Raw genomic sequence first — 8,614 nt, 5'->3', positions numbered from 1 at the left:
AGCTTGAAGACCTGTTAGAATAACAGAGTATTGATGCCCAACAGATAGACAAGATTAGTTCTATGTCTAGATTATATTGAACAAATAGGAATCTTCTTTAGCATTTTAGATGTGAAGTTGCAGACAGATTGTATTACTGTTATTTTGTGAAAGTGATAGGAAATCTCTTAACTGAGTGGACTTAACAATCTTATATGTAAATCCTCTAGCAAGGTGACATTCTAATTGAGTGTTTGAAATCCTTTGACAAGGTCACTTCTAACAAAGTGAAGATCCTAACAGATCTAAGGGAAATCCCTTAACCGGGTCACATCTAGCAATGTGTTTGTAATCTTTAACAAGATTTGCTTTTAACCGAGCATACTCTAGAAGAGTATATTTCTTAGTGGGTCCGAAATCCCACAGTGGTTTTTCCCAATTTGGGTTTGCACGTTAAATCTGGTGTTATGAGGTTTATATTGTTCATATGCTTTTGAGTTTGCATGTTTGACAGTTTTTGGTTATATGACTGATATATGTGTTATCGACGTTGAATCTGATGTTTTATGGATGATTAAGTTTGTATGATTCAACCCCCCCCCCTTCTTATCTTGTTGGCTATTGGATCTGTACTTATATTAAGTATCAGAACTATCAATAGTGTGTTGTACAGTTTGCTAATGTTTTTCAACTTTCCATCTTCAGTTATTTTACTTAAGAGTTTATCCAGTGGAGCAATATCTTGTTTTACCTTCTTCTTCTTCTTAGGAGTTAACTTCTTCACTGGAGGCCTCACTACCTGTTGCTTTTGTCTTGTTTTTCTAGGAGTGGGTGAGGGTACTGGTGAGGGTTTTCTTTTCCTTTCTACCCTTTTGAATACTGCTAGCATATCACTCTTAGAGGAAGTTCCAACCAGTGAAAGATGAGCTTCTGGTTGAAGTCCTTCCAACTCACTTTCTTTTATACCAGTTTGCTTCAAAATATCTTCCTTAATTGCCTTTTCCTGTCGGGTTCCTTTCCTTACTATTTCTTCAACCTTCTTAACCCTTTTTCTTGACTGAATTCCACTTTCAATTGTTTCTGCATTTCCAAAGACTTTCTCAGTGGGTTCCTTTGGTGCTTCAAGGAGGGCTTTTGCATAAGTTTCTATGATATTATCATCTGTTTCATAGCCCATTTCAATTACCCAGATAGTTCTAGGGACAACTGCCTCCATCCAGATTTCATCTTTCTTGATTACAAAACATATTTCCTTCTGATATTTATCTATAATTGTCTATGATGGTGTTACTCTTGTTTTCATTCGAGCCTTCAATGCTTGAAAATGCTCATTTGTGTTTTTCTCTCTGTCTTCTCCCATATTGTTTAATAAATCCAATAGTTGCTTTCCTACTGGTATATCAAAGTCAAAATCTCTTCTACCAATACTGGTTACTTGCTTAGTAATGTACAACATTAGGCAAACAAGAAAATTTCCAAATCTAAAGGTTCCTTTCTTATCTCCTTTAATCTTCTTTAGATTGTCTATCAATTCTTCTTTGAGCCATTCACACACATCTATTCTAGCATTATCATTTACCATTTCATATGCACTTTTGATACATAGGATAGAAACTGAGTTCAACCTATTTGCATGTGTGGCTTTGTAACCTAAGATCATACTGATAAATCTGACATTGATGTCCTTTACATCATTTACCCTTAGAGATCTTTTGTCAAAAGTTGCACCGGTTAGTTTCATCACTGTATCATTTGGGACCTTCTTTGTTTTGTTAGGCTTGCTACCAGTGGAAGGTGACCCTGTTACTTCTTTTACTACTTCTTTGGTGATTTTATGAATTGAATCCAACCAAAAGAATTCACCATGGACTCTGCTTAGAACTATTCTTATTACATCTTTGGGAAAATTAGGAATGCTAAGAATATCCACAAAGCCTAGGGTTTCTACTACCTTATGTTCTATCTTGACATTACCATCTACATCACAAATCACAGTCCTATACATGTTTTTGATCTCATCATCACCTAATTCTTCTATATGATAATGTATGTATATCCTAGGGTTTTAAGCATATACTACTCCCTTAGGAATTTGAGAGAATTCACCTATGCTATCATCTTTCTTCACAATTTCGGGAACCAATTTGAATACGGGTCTAGGGCACTTAATAACCTCAATCATAGTAGGGTTTACAATAAATTCAGAAGTGGATGAAGAAGCCATAGTTATAAATATCTCACTCTGCCTTAAGGATGAATGCTTGGATGCACTACTTCACTTTTTCGCTAAGGATGTCTTCACTCAGAAATTTTCACACTCTCGAAGATTTGAATGCTCAGTGAATGAAAAAGGAGCCAAAACACTTGCTTTATAATGTTATTTTCTCCAACTACCACATTTAATGCTTTCTGGTTTAAGTCACAACTTAACTCATTTGTCGGTATAGAAGTAATTCGACTTCTTACCATCAACCGAGGGTATAATAGCATGTTTTTCAATTTGTTGCTAAACCCCCAAAGGATTTTCCTTCAGTTAGATGAGGAGTCTCCTGCCGGTGGAGTGTTACTCTATTCTACCAGTGGAGGAGTATTCCCATCAACATTTTGATCTGACTTTCTGATCCATTGTTTTGAGAATTCTTGCTTTACCTCTTCAACCTTTTTCTTTACCCTTCAAACTACGACCTTTGTTATTTGCTGGTGATGCCTTACTTCTGTAAAATTTTGCAATATGTCCAATTTTGTTACAAGCATAACAAGTCACATTGTTTTTCTGAATAGCTTTCCCGTATCCTATGCCGGTTTGTATTCTGCATTGATTAGATAGGTGTCCAAATCTTCAACAAACATAACATCTTACATTCATTCTACAATTTTCTAAATTATGACCAAATTTGTTGCATTTAGAACATTGACCGGTGGGTGTATTAGTGTTCTGATAATTTCTAGATCTACACTGATTTGCTCTATGACCATACTTGTTACAGTTAAAGCATTTCCCATTGAATTTGTAAGCCTTAGCTTGTCTTACCGGTTTGCTATGATCGTGATTGTTTGCAGTACTGGAGCTTTCACTAGTTTTAAAGACAAGGCCATTTGTATCACCATTAGGTTTCTGATTCTTCAACATGTCAACAAGTTCTTCTGAACTTTTCTTGAATTTGTCTTTGTGTTGATTTGTAGCAGTCAGTTCATTCTCCAAGATTCCTTTCTGTCTCATGAGTTTAGTTCTGTCATTTTGTGTATGCATCAGATCTGTCTTCAACATATCATTTTCATGACTGAGTCTTTTGTTTTCATTTCCAGCATCATTCAGTCTTCTAACCAAGTCTTCTTCATTCTTCTTCCGATTTTTAGTTTCTTTGCAAAATCTCATAGTCATATCTTGCATCTCATTCTTCATTGTAGTGTTTTCTTGTCTTAGCTTGTTCACCAGATCATTAAGAGTTTCCTTTTCATCTTCCTCATTCTGCATCTTCTCACAAATTTCTCTTCTTTTATTTCTTTCTATAGTGTAATTTTCTTGAAGTCCTCGAATGATATCTTGTGAAGCCTTTAGATCATCTTCAAGTTTGATATTCTTCACCTTTTCTGCATCATAGTCTGAAAGAGTTGTTTCCAATTGTCTTCTCAAGTTTTCCATCTCTATCGATGACAAGATCTTCCTCAAGTTGTTAGGCTTTTGAAAATAGAGGACCAAGCTCTGATACCAATTGTTAGGATTCCCAAAGATACTGAGAGGGGGGTGAATCAGTATCTGACCAGTTATATAATTTTCTCAAATTATAACATGAAAAACATATTAAAACTGTGTACCGGTAAAATAGAAATAATGTAGCAAATAAGAATAACAACCACAACATGAAAAGCACACCATAACACAATATTTAATGAGGAAACCTGGTGTGGGAAAAACCTCAGTGGGATTTGTGACCCACAATATTCACTTACTGGCCAATAAGAGAATATTACTACTTACAATAGGGGCTTGCACATTCAGGAAGGCCAAGTGCCTAGAGCTCACTGCTCAGTTACAAAAGAAGTTGCACTGACTTACAAAAATGGATTATACAAGTCCAATGTCTTGTACTGCTTTAGATCAGCATGTGCTATGCTAGATTCAGTACCAGTTTAAGCTTTGCTACATACATAAACCCTTAACCTAATAATTCGCACATTTGGTCTGCTATATTCCTTTCATCAATTGCCTATTAAATGATCTACAATGATCTCATACATATATGAGTCATAGTACAATCCGTCATGTCGACTTACAAAAGATTTTACAATTAATTACAAAATATGTTTATACAAAATTTTTGTCGGCCAAGATGTCGGTATTCTTCCTTTTCGGTGCCGATGTTCTGTATGTCGGTGTAGAGTCTGTCGGTGTCGGTGCCTGTGTCTGTCTGCCTGTATCACATGATTGTAAGGTTGCCATCAATGACAATACCTTCAATCAACTACAATTTCTCATTGGAGTGTGCATTTGCCAACAATATAAATCAACTAAAGACATGAATGAAATCTGATGTAACAAATCGGTAATAGAGAATGTGAGTCGATAAAAAGGGAACCCTACTAAAAGGAATTACATCTCAATTTCAATAATTTATTCTCAAAGAAACAAGCCAATTATGTTGATCGGTCACAACAAACTATCATGGGATTAATAACGAGCATCAATCAAATAACATAACAATATTCTATTTAGAACAATATATCAAACAATTTTAAAAGAAAGAATACCATTTAAAGAAATCGATGGATAATAGAAGGTAAACCCATTATATCAAATGATACATACAGAGAACTATGGGGTAATAATGATGCATGTGAAAAGAACAGAGGCTTTACATGAGAAGGTCAAGAACCAGACAACTATCAAACAAGACATCATTAATCCTAAACAAATTCAACCTGGCAGTGGCAAGGAAATTGGAACAAACATATAGAGAGAAGTGATTAAAGTTTACAATACTGAAATCCTATTGAAACTTTAATCCATTAATCTACAGAGTAAAAACAGAATCAGAGAAAACAACTCCAACCTGGAGTCCCACGCCCAATGAAGAATTCTTGGTGTTGCAAGCGATCCACAAATTTCTTCAGGAAGTTAGATTCAAGGGTCCCTTCCGCCTACCAATCATCACTAGATCCAAAATCTAGAACCCTAAAGAAATTCCCAATTCGATTCCAAAACCCACCTCAAAATTCTCAGAAAATTTTCTTACGGGATAAATTTCTTCCCCCTTTTTTTTTTGAAAAATTCAGAATGCCTTTTCGAAAAAGCCACACTCCATAAAACAACCATCATTCATAAATCCCCACTAACTCAGAAATTCCCAGAATAGCCAAGAATCGTAACTCCCCTCTCAACTACCGAAATTAATTTTATTTTAATTAATTCCTCCATTAATTTCCTGAGCATATTTAAATTTCCAAATTAAATATTTAATTGCCTTTTGAATTAATCATTCTCAAAATGGTTAGATAAGTTAAATCATATAGCTAATTAAATTAGTTTAATTTAATGTTGCAACGAATTTTCAATTTATTAATTAATGATTAATACACAATTACAATTAACGTATTAATATTAATTCTCTCTCTCTCTCTCTCAATATCATTATTAAATAAATATCAAACTATACTCCATAATAGCTAACTATGTACTAACAAAACACGAAGACTAACAAGACATGACCAGACAACCATAGGACTATCAACAAACACAAGGATACTAGACTAGAATCCTGTTCCCGTAGGAATGATGGTCACATCGAGGGTCTGATTGATAACTCCAAATTTCAACATATCCATTGGATTGTAGGGCACACTCAGACCTGAAGGTTCAGGTGGAGTCGATGCTCGGTACCTACATATGCATAAACACATTGTCAAGCATATACATATAATCCATATAACATCATACCGTGAAAAGGGAATGGAAGCGACGTAGCTTACTTGTAAAGAGTAGTGCGACATGTTTACCTTCCACCCAAGCACATCAAGGTAGAACGTAGTGTATGTCAGATCAAATAAACATCCATAAGCATAGTGATGAAATAATAACAACACACATATAATCCATCTCAATAATCATCTGACTAACTGAGCATAAATAACATCATATAATCACATCATAGACATCATCATGTAAATAATCATCCAACAATATATAAAACATAAAACATGAACACCATATATAAATCCATGAAACATAATGTGGATCACATCTAAAGTCAAAATCAATCAACACCAAAAAGGGTCTAATCCACAAAGGAACTCAAAACCATGGAATATGGAAAGCCAAAAAGAGAGCGAGCACGACATGAATCATCCACAGCCAGATTTTATTATCAACTTGAAAAATAAGTTGATAAAATTTTCACGAGTTCAAAGTTGCTTCTGTTGGAATAAATAATTTATATATTAATTATTCACTTAATTGCATTAATTCACTAAATAATTGATGCCATCTATGATATGTTGGAATAAACAAGTAGCCCCGAGGGCAGGAACATTTTTATGGACTGCTCTTCACGAAAGAATATTAATAGGTGAACGATTGAAGATGTATGGGATACAAGGACCTAGCATATGCATACTATGCAAGCAAGAAGAGGAATCAATCAACCATTTATTGTTAGATTGCCCCTTTGCCAGACAGTGCTGGAATTGGTTAGGTAATAGTCTAGGCTGGGTGAGCGCCAGTGAGATCAATTTAAAAAAATGGGTTACAAGTTGGCCTATTTTGTATCAAAAGTCTCTATGGGGTTCGTTGTGGATTATTGGGCCCTCAATGGTAATTTGGCAGATTTGGAAAGAAAGGAATAGAAGAATCTTTGAGGGAAAGGAAAATACAGCGGAAAAAATAAAAATCAGTATATGCGAGGTGGCAAATGCAAAGGCTTACAATAGAAATATTGAATATATAAATGATTGGGATAAAAAAATACAGATGGAATGGAAATTGTTAATCCCACCTAATATAAATGTGATATCAAAGCAAGTAAAAAGGGCGAATGCGTTTTGGGAAACTCCAAAGAGGGGATGGTACAAGCTCAATTTTGATGGGGCAGCGAAAGGTAATCCTGGATGGGCAGGCTATGGAAGCATATTAAGAAATGAAGACAGAATCATTTTGGGAAGTATAGCAGGCAATATGGGTGTAGCTACCAATAATGAGGCAGAAGCTTTGGCTATGGTTAGGGGTATCAAATTTTGTGTTGACCAAGGATATAGCAAGGTGGAAATTGAAGGTGATTCACAGATAGTTATTAATGCAGTCATAAAACAAACAACACCAAATTGGAAGTTACAACAATATTTGGATGACATAAAACAAAATTTAAATCGAATACAACAGTACAAGATAACTCATGTATATCTTGAAGCAAACAAAGCTACGGATCTGCTGGCAAATGAAGGGATCATTGTGGGAAAAGGGGTAGAGGTAATCAAATTGGACGGATGGAATGGAGAAATTAACGATATTGTGAAAGAGGATTATGATACTTTTAGAAAAAAGAGAAAGAAAGGAATCGGATAGGAGATTGTGAATGGTACTATAACTATCTAGGTGGGACTGATACATGTCAGAATTAGATAATCCGATGAAGATAGGGAATAATAGTATGAAGGATGAGTGGACTGAACCCATCTAGGAAGGACTGATTTGAGAGACTAGTTGGAGATGGAAAGTTGCCGTCAAAGTACTCCGCTTCACGAGATGCTTATTGCTTCAAAATTGGGATAAGATTACGTATGACAGCAAAATGATCTAGAGACAGGGTTTATCTATTTATGGAGTGGATCTGAGCAGAGGAGATAGAGTTTGTTTGGCTTGGGCTGCAATGGTGCATTGGTTTGGTCTAAGTTGTATGTGCTATGAGGAAACCACTCGAGCGCAGTGTAGAAGGTTATTCAACGCAGATGAAATAACGGCCAATGCGGTATGGAGGGTTGCAAATGAGGTACTGGGAGGTGATCGTCATTGGTGTGATGGTTTTGTCTATGAAGCTGTGTTGTGTCTACTGATCGATATTATTGGGTCCAAGGAGCTATGTGTTCAGCTAATTGATGGTTTTGTCCAAGCCTGTGATGGACCTGCTGTAGCAAATGCAATGATGGAAGTGGATACTGATTATTGGTCCAGTGCGATAGGGATCTATTTCAACAGCTACAACTATATCTCCTCGGATTTGGAAGAAGAGGAAGGTTTGGAGGAAGAAAGGGAGGAGAGGGCACAAGCAAAAGAGGCAAAGGAAAGGAAAAGAACTTTCATCATGGAAGCATGGGAAGTGTATAGAATAGGGGTCAAAAATAGGAATATGGGACCATTCCGAAGGCTACTCAACTCCGAAGATAATTGGCTTTCTGTTGCAGCTGTGGTTCAGGTGGTTGAAATTGGAGAGAATATAGCCACTATAGTTAATTATTTAGGGATATAGGAGTAGTAAAGCAGATGTTTAAGGTAGGGCTGGCATTAGTTGGTCCATTTTACACTATCATATGTAATGAGGAATGTAATGTACGAGAGTTATCCCCCTTGGATAACACTTATTAATAAAAATAAATAAAAATTATTGGTATTTATTAGTTAGTTGATTAATTAATTACGAATAATTAT

Source organism: Cryptomeria japonica, chromosome 3, assembly GCF_030272615.1.
Source record: "Cryptomeria japonica chromosome 3, Sugi_1.0, whole genome shotgun sequence".
NCBI classification, from domain to species: domain Eukaryota; kingdom Viridiplantae; phylum Streptophyta; class Pinopsida; order Cupressales; family Cupressaceae; genus Cryptomeria; species Cryptomeria japonica.
This window is presented reverse-complemented; position numbering follows the sequence as displayed.